The 9004-nt window shown below is 52.7% G+C and overlaps 1 pseudogene; it reads right to left on the bottom strand.

Annotated features, from left to right (window-relative positions):
- Positions 1-3097: 3097 nt before the first annotated feature.
- Positions 3098-9004, bottom strand: part of LOC138101926 (zinc finger protein 208-like) — a 198121-nt pseudogene continuing 192214 nt past the window's right edge.

Below are 9004 nucleotides of genomic sequence, written 5' to 3'. Positions count from 1 at the left end.
AGGCAGAAAAGGGTACTTGCTTTCAAGACATGCGAGATTAATAAAGAATTACAAATGACCAAAGAAAAAGGGGAGATTGAGAAACAGGTGATCAATACTTAACTCATGTAAGCACAGTTAACTATTGGGGGACAGCAAATGTTAATCACAAAACCTAAGAAGCAGGATTTGCCCTAATCTTGTCAAGGTATGAGGAACAAGAATCTGTTTGAAACCAGCACAGAAACTGCTGAGTCACCCCACAAAGGACTGCCCATGCTCCAGAAAGGTGAAAATTGCATTGTGATGAAAAGTACTGATCTTCGTTGGAAAGACCCCCGAGGAAGAAGAGGAGCCTTCCTCGGTGCGACCACCAGCACACACCACTCATATGTGACACACATCCTAATGACATTAATGATTTCTGAGAACTAATTTTAATTTGTATAACCACTCCTATCCCAAGGAATGTGATGAACATTCATGCATTTCACCCACAATGCTGGACTGTATGGAGTGCTGGGTGTGTGGGTTAGGAGGAGAGATCCCCCACGCAGCTGGTGCCAAATAAAGCAGAAACCTGCTGCTCTGCCTCTGCCTCTGAAGTGTCTCTTGGCCCAGTTTGGGCGATTCACTGGGAAGAGACTGGGAGGGGTCTTGGTGAGTCCTGGTGGGGCTAGGAAGGGACTGGGAGAGGGTCTGGGGGTCCTGGGGCAGTGGAGGCAACTGGCAGGAATGGTAGGGGCTTTGGTGGGTCCTGGGGAGGTTGGGAAGGGATTGGGAGGAGGTTTCAGGGGGTCCTGGGTGGGCTGGGGGTGACTGGGAGGGTGCTTGGAGGGGCTTGGGGTGTCTGTGAAGAGGATTTTGGGGGTGCTGACCCCTGCAGACCCCCAGAGATGCTGCCAGACACTGCCCGCAGAGGGATGCGGATGGGGATTGGGGGCTTTGTGTTCCTGGTGCTGGGGCTCGGCTTCTACCTGTGCAAGCAGGTGATGGGGGGGAAGGGCCTGGGGGTCGCGTCCCCCCTTTCCCATGGCGCGTGTGCTCTCCCTGGGGCCCCCCAGCCCAGTGACACCCCCTTTGCTCTGCCCACAAAACTCCTGAGCTGCTGGCAGCCGCAGCCCCTCCCTGTGGCCTTGAGTCTGGCCGGGACCCCCCACTCCGTCCCCGTGCTGATTTTGGGGGGGTCGTGTGCCCCCCCAGCCCCGCTGTCACTCTGCCCCCACCTGGCTGCTCCCAGTGTTCCCAATAAAGCTTCCCAGTTCACCCGTCCCGTTTATTGGAGGGCACTGGGGAGGGACTTGGGGGGGCCGCGATTGGGGGGAGGCAGAATGTAGGGATGTTTGGGAGTGGGCACCCCTGTGTGTACCCCCCATGTCACCCCATTCTGGGGGGGTGGTTGTCAGGGTCCCTTCCCCCCTGCCATGTGGTCCTGGGAGAGGGGCCCTGGGGGGAGGCACAGGGTTTCCCTCGCCCCTGGTCAGTCTCATTCCCCATTGGTTGTTTTGTGTTCCCCTGCGCGGGCAAGGACCCTCGGGTCCCATGATTGCGACAGTTCCTCAGCATCCTCAGCCATGTGGCTGGGAAAATAAACATCTTGCTGAAACATCTATCAAGAATCAGTCTATATATTTCTTTTCCATGGGCCTCGTTGTTTGATACGCGTGTTGCAGTATCCCCGCAGTAACAAATGGTGGTGGATAATGCGAGCAGAATGATCCCCAATCCCCACAACGACTGACTTGTGAGTAAACTCTGGATTTCTCTTTTTGTTTTGTTCTGGTGTTTCATCTCTAAACTATGGAGGAACCGTGGAAAGACTCTTGGTTCTCTGAGCCGCATATGGACATTTATCTTAAACTTGAAAAGACTCTTGAACAACAATTTGTAAATTTTAGCTTAATTCAAGCTCAAAAGGAACTGAAACATTTCCTTTCATGGTTGTTTAAGCTACATTTCTTGGGATTTAGTTCTTACCAAAGACTTTCGGAACACCGTTTGGACACAGTTAATTTCTTAGTCAAAATATATGCTGATGGAAGAATATTTTTGTGAATATTATTTAATTACCAAGACTGTTGAGCAATGTCAGCTGTGTCTTGGCGAAGGGAAGCGTGCCTCAGGGACTGTGCGACCCAGACCACGTGGACCCTCTGCGAGCAGCAGCGAGGCAGTTCCTGTGCGCAGGCGGAGCGACGCAAGCTGCAGTGTTGGCAGCAGAGCGAGGTGTGGCAGGAGCCCGCCCAGCCCCGCACAGAGCGTGGTGGAGCGAGCCCCATGAACACCGGACCGAGAGGGACAGTGTGTGGGCGGCGGTCGGCGGTGGCGGAGTGGAGCCGCGCCCAGACGAAAGGCATGCTGGAGCAGGGCATGGGGGGTTGTCGCTCAGGGGCCCAGCCAAGACGTGGGTGCGGCACCAGGCAGCGGCAGCGCAGCTGAGAGCAGAGGCGGTGGTGCACAGAGAGCTGTGCAGCGTGGCCCGGCCCAGCCTGCGCGGCCCCGAATGCAACCCCGGGAAGAGCACACAGGCACGAGCAGCCCCGATGGCTCCAACGCAGGAGCGAGCGAAAACGAAAGTGAAACCAGGAACGCAGCAAGACAGAGAACAGCAGCCACTCAGAAAAAGAAAAAAATCACCGTAGCTAAGGTTTTAGGAGTAGTAAAATGGTATAATGTTAAACAAAATTATGGTTTTATAACAAGATGTAACAATCAAGAAGAGATATTCGTTCATATAACAGCTGTTAAAAAGAATAACCCTGAAAAATACATCCCAAGCTTAGGAGATGGAGAAGTAGTAGAGTTCAAAATTGTGCAAGGCAGAAAAGGGTTACAAGCATCGCAGGTCACTGGGCCTGATGGTGTTTCTGTAAAAGGCAGTATACATGCTAAAAATTGTAGTCATGTTAGACAATCTCTCCATTATAAGCCCCCCCTACAGTCTCCCATTCCTGATCCCACCTTTCCCTTTTACCCTATATCCTATTACCCCCAGTGTATTCCCAATCTGTTTTTTCACCCATGGTTTCCCTCAGTAAACCATGCCTTTGCCAATTGTTTCCCCAAAAATCCCTTTCCAATGCCTGTCACGACGGAGGGAAGACTTGGACGCTCAATATGAGTGATCAGCAAGCTTCCGTTTATTGATCATTCGTGGATTACAGATATAGTGTGACTAATGAGGCTTATGCATATTCCAAAAGGCGCAAACTGAGTGGTTAACGGCACTGCTACCAACCCCTCCCTCTAGTTCTTCCTTTGTGGTCAGCAAGTTCCTCTTTTCCTCTCCTTCCCATGCCCTGACCACAAGCTTTCTATTGTTAATTGTACTGCTCATCAAGGCTAGCATGTCCCTGCTGTATCAGTATAAGGCCTTGATTAGCTTCAAAGGTCTATGCATCCTTTGTCACGTAGCTCAGCTATTATACAAGATGGGTATGATATTCTGCTAAATCATGCTCTGTAAGCTGCAAAGGGTCTACATGTCCTCAGTCACGTAGCCATTCCTTCACAAATGCAGAGTGGGGGATGAAGAGGGGGAGGGAAGAAATTAATTATTATTGTTTAGAGTTCCAAAAGGTACAAATGGAAGAAACCCTCTCCTGCATCAGTTTCCCCACAAAGCATGCTTGGAGAGTCTCCCTTCTGTCAGCCTTAAGATGTTCCAGAGAATCTGTTTGGACATTTAAAGACCCAGGAGGGTGGCTTGTTTTGTTTTGAAACTGTTCTTGTTACGTTCATCCAGTTGTTTTCAATGTTAAGTTTTAAATCTCTTTTTGTTTAAAATAAACGGGTGAAATGTCAGGGTCCCTTCCCCCCTGCCATGGAGCCCTGGGAGAGGGGCCCTGGCGGGGAGGCACAGGGTTTCCCTCGCCCCTGGTCAGCCTCATTCCCCATCGGTTGTTTTGTGTTCCCCTGCGCGGGCAAGGACCCTTGGGTCCCGTGATTGCCGCAGTTCCTCGGCAGATCCTCAGCCATGCGGCTGGAGAAATAAACATCTCTGAAACACCTATCAAGAAGCAGTCCATATATATTTCTTTTCCATGGGCCTTGTTGTTTGATACACGTGTTGCAGTTTCCCCACTGTAACACTTTCACCTCAAGCCCGCTTGGAAAAAGCTGTCTATGTAATGAATTATTGATGTATCCCAGGGGATAATCTTGTTCCTCCTGCGGTAAAACATGGGGCAAGAATAATAGGGGACTTGAATGAAACTCCACGGGAGAGCAGGAAAGTATGGGTAAAAAATGGGGCTACAGGGCAGTGGGAAGGACCAATGCCATTACTAACCTACAGAAGGGGGTATGCACGTGTTTCCACAGACACAGGATCACACTGGGTGCCTGCAAAGTGAGTGAAACCGTGGCTGGGGAAAGACAGGGATCCCACCTGTGTGCTGATGCCGAAAATTGAAATCTCACCTCAGCTACAGCTCAAATGTCCTGATTCAGACTGTGGAAAGGGTAAACTGTGGGTATCGTGTGTATGCTTAACTTGCGATGCAAGATGGTATTGCAGCAGTATTAATCTTTTTATGAAGAAATGTAAAGAAATACACACTGCAGAGGAACATAAAGTAGGAGCAGAACAAGTTTTGTGTTGGAACGAGATCTCTTTGCCAGAAGAGGCTAAAGATTGGTGGGTACCTGAGGATGACTGGTCATGGCTTTTAGCGCACTGGAAGGAGAGAATGCAGGAAAAATGGGGTCCAGTGGGAAAATTCCAGTGATCACATTTTTACTCTTAAGCCTTATGACAGCAGTCAAAACACACAATATTCTGGAAGTAGCGCCAAGACACAATGTGTGGGTTACCTTTGCTGATGTCACTGAGCAGGATTCCTTTTGTCTGTCTGTGGCTACGCCAGCTGATCCATTCCACACTTGCTTGATAGGCATTCCTGACAAACACCATCACGGGTTATTGCTTCCTTATTAACACCAAGTGTCGCTGCAGCCACAGAGCCTTCCGTAACCTAGAAAAGCTGGCTTGCTGGGCGGCCAAACAATTAAACATCACATTGAATATTATCACTGACACAGTTGATGCAGTGTAAGGCATGCATTATCACAGAATAGGGCTGCTATTGACTTTCTGCTGCTGGCACAGGGACGTGGTTGTGAGGACTTTGAGGGAATGTGTTGTACGAATTTGCCTGATCACTCTGTATCCATCCATAGAAGGCTTAAGGAAAGGAAATAGAGGAAAACATGGCAAAGATCACAACAGGACACAGACTAGGCACATGGTTGGAAGGATCTGGGCTTACTGGGTGGTTGAAAGATACTGTCAAACAAATCCTTACTATAGGGGGTGCGTTTATTTGTTTTTTGTTTTGCCATGTTTAATCACTTGTATTTCTAGAATGGTGCAGAAATCAATACAAAGCATATGGCTGGTTCAAGGAAAGGGGGAAATGTGGAAACCACGTTTTTACTAGAAAATGGACCTACTGTGAACCAGCCACAAAATAGAAGAACCAGGGCACATAAGACAGAAGGACTTGAGCACATGCACAGGGGAAAAAGTCCATGGGGAGGTTGTGAGAAAGGAACAAGCAGCATTGGGGAGGATGTGAACGAAGAACAAGCAAAGGAAGAAAAGGATGAGAAAATGCAAACGGAAGGACAGTTGTGACATACACGATGGACGATGTGACACACAGACAAGAACCAATCATAAAGCATAAAGTAGCTGTGTGTGAAAATAGCGCTTAACCAATAATAATTATACACAATCGCATGTAGGAAAAGCAGGAATTGTGTATTAGGAACAGCAGTTCATCAATAAAATGGCTTCTGCTGGATTGACATTGAATCGTGTAGAGTCCATTGTTTCTCTCCGCAGTCCCCCCAGTCCTCCTCCCCTGTGCTTGGTTTTAGGGGTTCCAGGCCCCTCCGGCTCAGTCTGGGGGTCCCATCCCTCCTTTCCCTCATTTCAGGCAGCTCCTGGCAGATTTTTCCTGGGAGGAATCCCTGATTTTTGGGGTGCAGTTTTGGAGGTGGACAGCTCTGTCTGGCCCTCCCCTCCCTCTTGTGGCCTCTCAGCTGCCCCCAACACCCTGGGGATGCTGGGATTTCCTTCCTGGGGACAAGGACGTTCATTCCCTTCCAGGAGCCCAATGCTGGCTGGGGGTCCAGCTCAGGGGGTCCTTGAGCAGCTGCCCCAGAACCTCCGCCAGGGTCTCCCAGCACAGCCGGAGCCGCTCGGCCTGGGGTCCCCAAAGCCCTCAGCAAGCCCCAAGTCCCTCCCAGGAACCCTCAACTCCCTCAAATCCAGCATCCCCCACATCCCCGGCAAGTTCCCCCCATGGCACCAGCCATGGCCATGTCCCCACATGTCACTGGCCCTGTCCCACCGTGTCCTCACCCATGGCTGTGTCCCCACCACGTTTCCATCCATGTCATTGACCCCCACGTCTCCATCCATGCCCGTGTGCCCCCATATCCCCACAAATGGCCACAGCCCAGTCCAGGTCCATGTGTCTCCATGTCCCTCTCCATGTCTGTGTCCCCCCATGTCCATGTCCTCCCATGTCCCCACCCATGTCTCAGTTCAATGTCTTTATTTTTACCCCAATTTTGGGTGGTTTTAGAGGAGGAAGAAAAAATGAAAAGAAAACCAAGGCCAAAAGAAAAGGATTTCTGTGTCCATGCTGGCTGAGGATCCTTGGGCTTGGGTGGGAGGGAGGGAAGAACCGGTTTTGGAGGGATTTCCACCCCATTGTCTCCAGAATCTTGGTCTTTGCCCCAGTCCATCACCATTTGGCTGTGGAAGATGCCCTTGAGCCAGAGAAAATTGGAATAATGGAATCACTGCGGTTGGAAAAGACCTCCAAGACCATCCAGTATTCCTTGATGTCACCAGAAGAAAAGATTGAATGGAAAAGATAATTTGGGGTCAATATTCAACAAATCCACTCTCCCCAATGAATTCCCGATGTCAGTCTGCATCGCGAGGGATGTTCCTGCCCCTGGGTTCATCCATGTGCACACAGGGAGCCAGGAAGATGTGAAGCCCCTCAGCCAGGTGTCTTCACAACACGGATCACCAGGAGCACGGATCACCAGGGCTCTGCCCCACGGGGGTCACTGGGGATCATCCAACGCCGATCCTCCCACGGGGGATGGAGCTGGAGCAGCGCACGAAGCTCTTCCCGGACTCAGGGCACTCGCAGGGCTTCCCTTAGCGGTGCCTCCGTTGGTGTTGGGTCAAGGTAGAGCTCTGGGAGAAGCTCTTCCCACACTGGGGACACTCGTAGGGCCTCTCCCCGGTGTGGATGCGCCGGTGAGTGACGAGGATGGAGTTGTATTTGAAGCCCTTCCCGCAGTCGGGGCAGCGGAAGGGCCTCTCATCCGTGTGAATCCGCTGATGCTTGAGCAGATTGGAGCTGCTGGGAAACCTCTTCCCACACTCAGAACACTCGTAGGGCCTCTCCCCAGTGTGGGTGAGCCGGTGTGCCCTCAGGCTGGAGCTCTGCCAGAAGCTCTTCCCACATTCTCTACACTCATAGGGCCGTTCCCTGGTGTGAACCACCTGGTGCTGGATCAGCTGGGAGCTGTTGGTGAAGCCCTTCCCACATTCCCCACACACATAGGGCCTCTCCCCACTGTGGAGCCTCCGGTGCTGGATCAGGTTGGAGTTCTGGCTGAAGCTCTTCCCACACTCCCCACACTCATAGGGCTTCTCCCCAGTGTGGATCCGCTGGTGTTCCCTCAGACGAGATTTGTAGCTGAAGCCCTTCCCACATTCCAAGCACTTGTGGGGCTTCTCCCCACCCTGAGGCTTCTCCCCCAGCTCCGACCTCCCCCTGGATCTCCGGCTGCCTTCCTGGCACAGGGCAGCTCTTTCCTCCTTGGATCTCTCTGGGCTGCGCTTGCAGCCCCTCCTCGTGTGGCATCTCCGGGACTTTTCCTCCTCCTCCATCCGGCCACACCTTGGGAATTACAAATCCTGGTTTGGGGGGAAAAAAAGGGGTGAGAGCCCTGGGCTGGGGGTTCCTCCTGCCCAAACCTATCACCGGGCATCTTGTGTCTGTAAAAACCTCCAAAACACCAAGATTCAGACCAAAAGTCCCTCAGACATCAAGACACAGACCCAAAACTCCAAAAACATCAAGATTCAGACAAAACCCCCTCCAAAATGTAAACATTCAGCCCCCACGAAAAAACCAAAGCACCAACATGGCGCCCAAGAAACCTCAGAAACAAGAAGAATCACCCCCGGGAAAATCATGGATCACCCTTCCTGACCACCTGCTGGATGGGGGGGCAACGCTCCTGGGGCTGGGGGGAGGCTGCAGATACAGCGAGGGCTGGAACCTTGCGGTGCCTCCTCTTCCTGATCCTCCTCCTGTGTCCCTACTCTTCCTCACACTCCTCTTCCTCACACTACTCCTTCTCCTGCAGATTCCCACCTGCTGCTCCCACCTCCATCGTTTCACCATTCTGGTCTCCAGCCCTGCTCCTCCAGCCTTTCTCCTGCTCCCCCCAGGCCCAGCACCCAGCCCTGGCTCGCTCTGCCCCCCAGAGCTCTCGGATCCCACAGCACGAGCAGCGATGCAGCTGCGGCAGCTCGGGCTGGGGCAGCGCTGGGCTCTCGGCCGCTCCTGCCCGCACTCGGCCCCCGCCGCAGCCACTTCTGCCAGCACAGCACGGCCCGGCCCGGCCTTGGCGCTCCCCCCCTCCCACCTCCCCAAATTCCCCTGGCGGGGGGCGCCAAGGCCGGGCCACACGTGGGCTCCAGCTGGGGAGCGCCGGGCGCTGCGGCTCTGCCTGGCAACTGCTGAGTCACCAGCGCCGCGCCTTCTGATTGGCTGAGCGCTGCCTGAGGGCCGCGCCTGCACCAAGGGGGGACACCCTGCTCCAGGGGGGATGTCCCGAAAACCGGGCACCCCCAGCGAACCAACAACACCAACGCCTCCTTACAAACACATGCTCTGAATCTGCTCGGACACAGCCACACGCACTTGCACACAAGCAAGTGACAGCACAAACCAGCAGCTCCACAAAATGGCACTGACTG

The sequence above is a fragment of the Aphelocoma coerulescens genome, unplaced genomic scaffold, assembly GCF_041296385.1.
Source record: "Aphelocoma coerulescens isolate FSJ_1873_10779 unplaced genomic scaffold, UR_Acoe_1.0 HiC_scaffold_56, whole genome shotgun sequence".
Taxonomy (NCBI): Eukaryota; Metazoa; Chordata; class Aves; order Passeriformes; family Corvidae; genus Aphelocoma; species Aphelocoma coerulescens.
The sequence above is the reverse complement of the archived record's forward strand: the minus strand, read 5'-3'. Positions and strand labels throughout refer to the sequence as shown.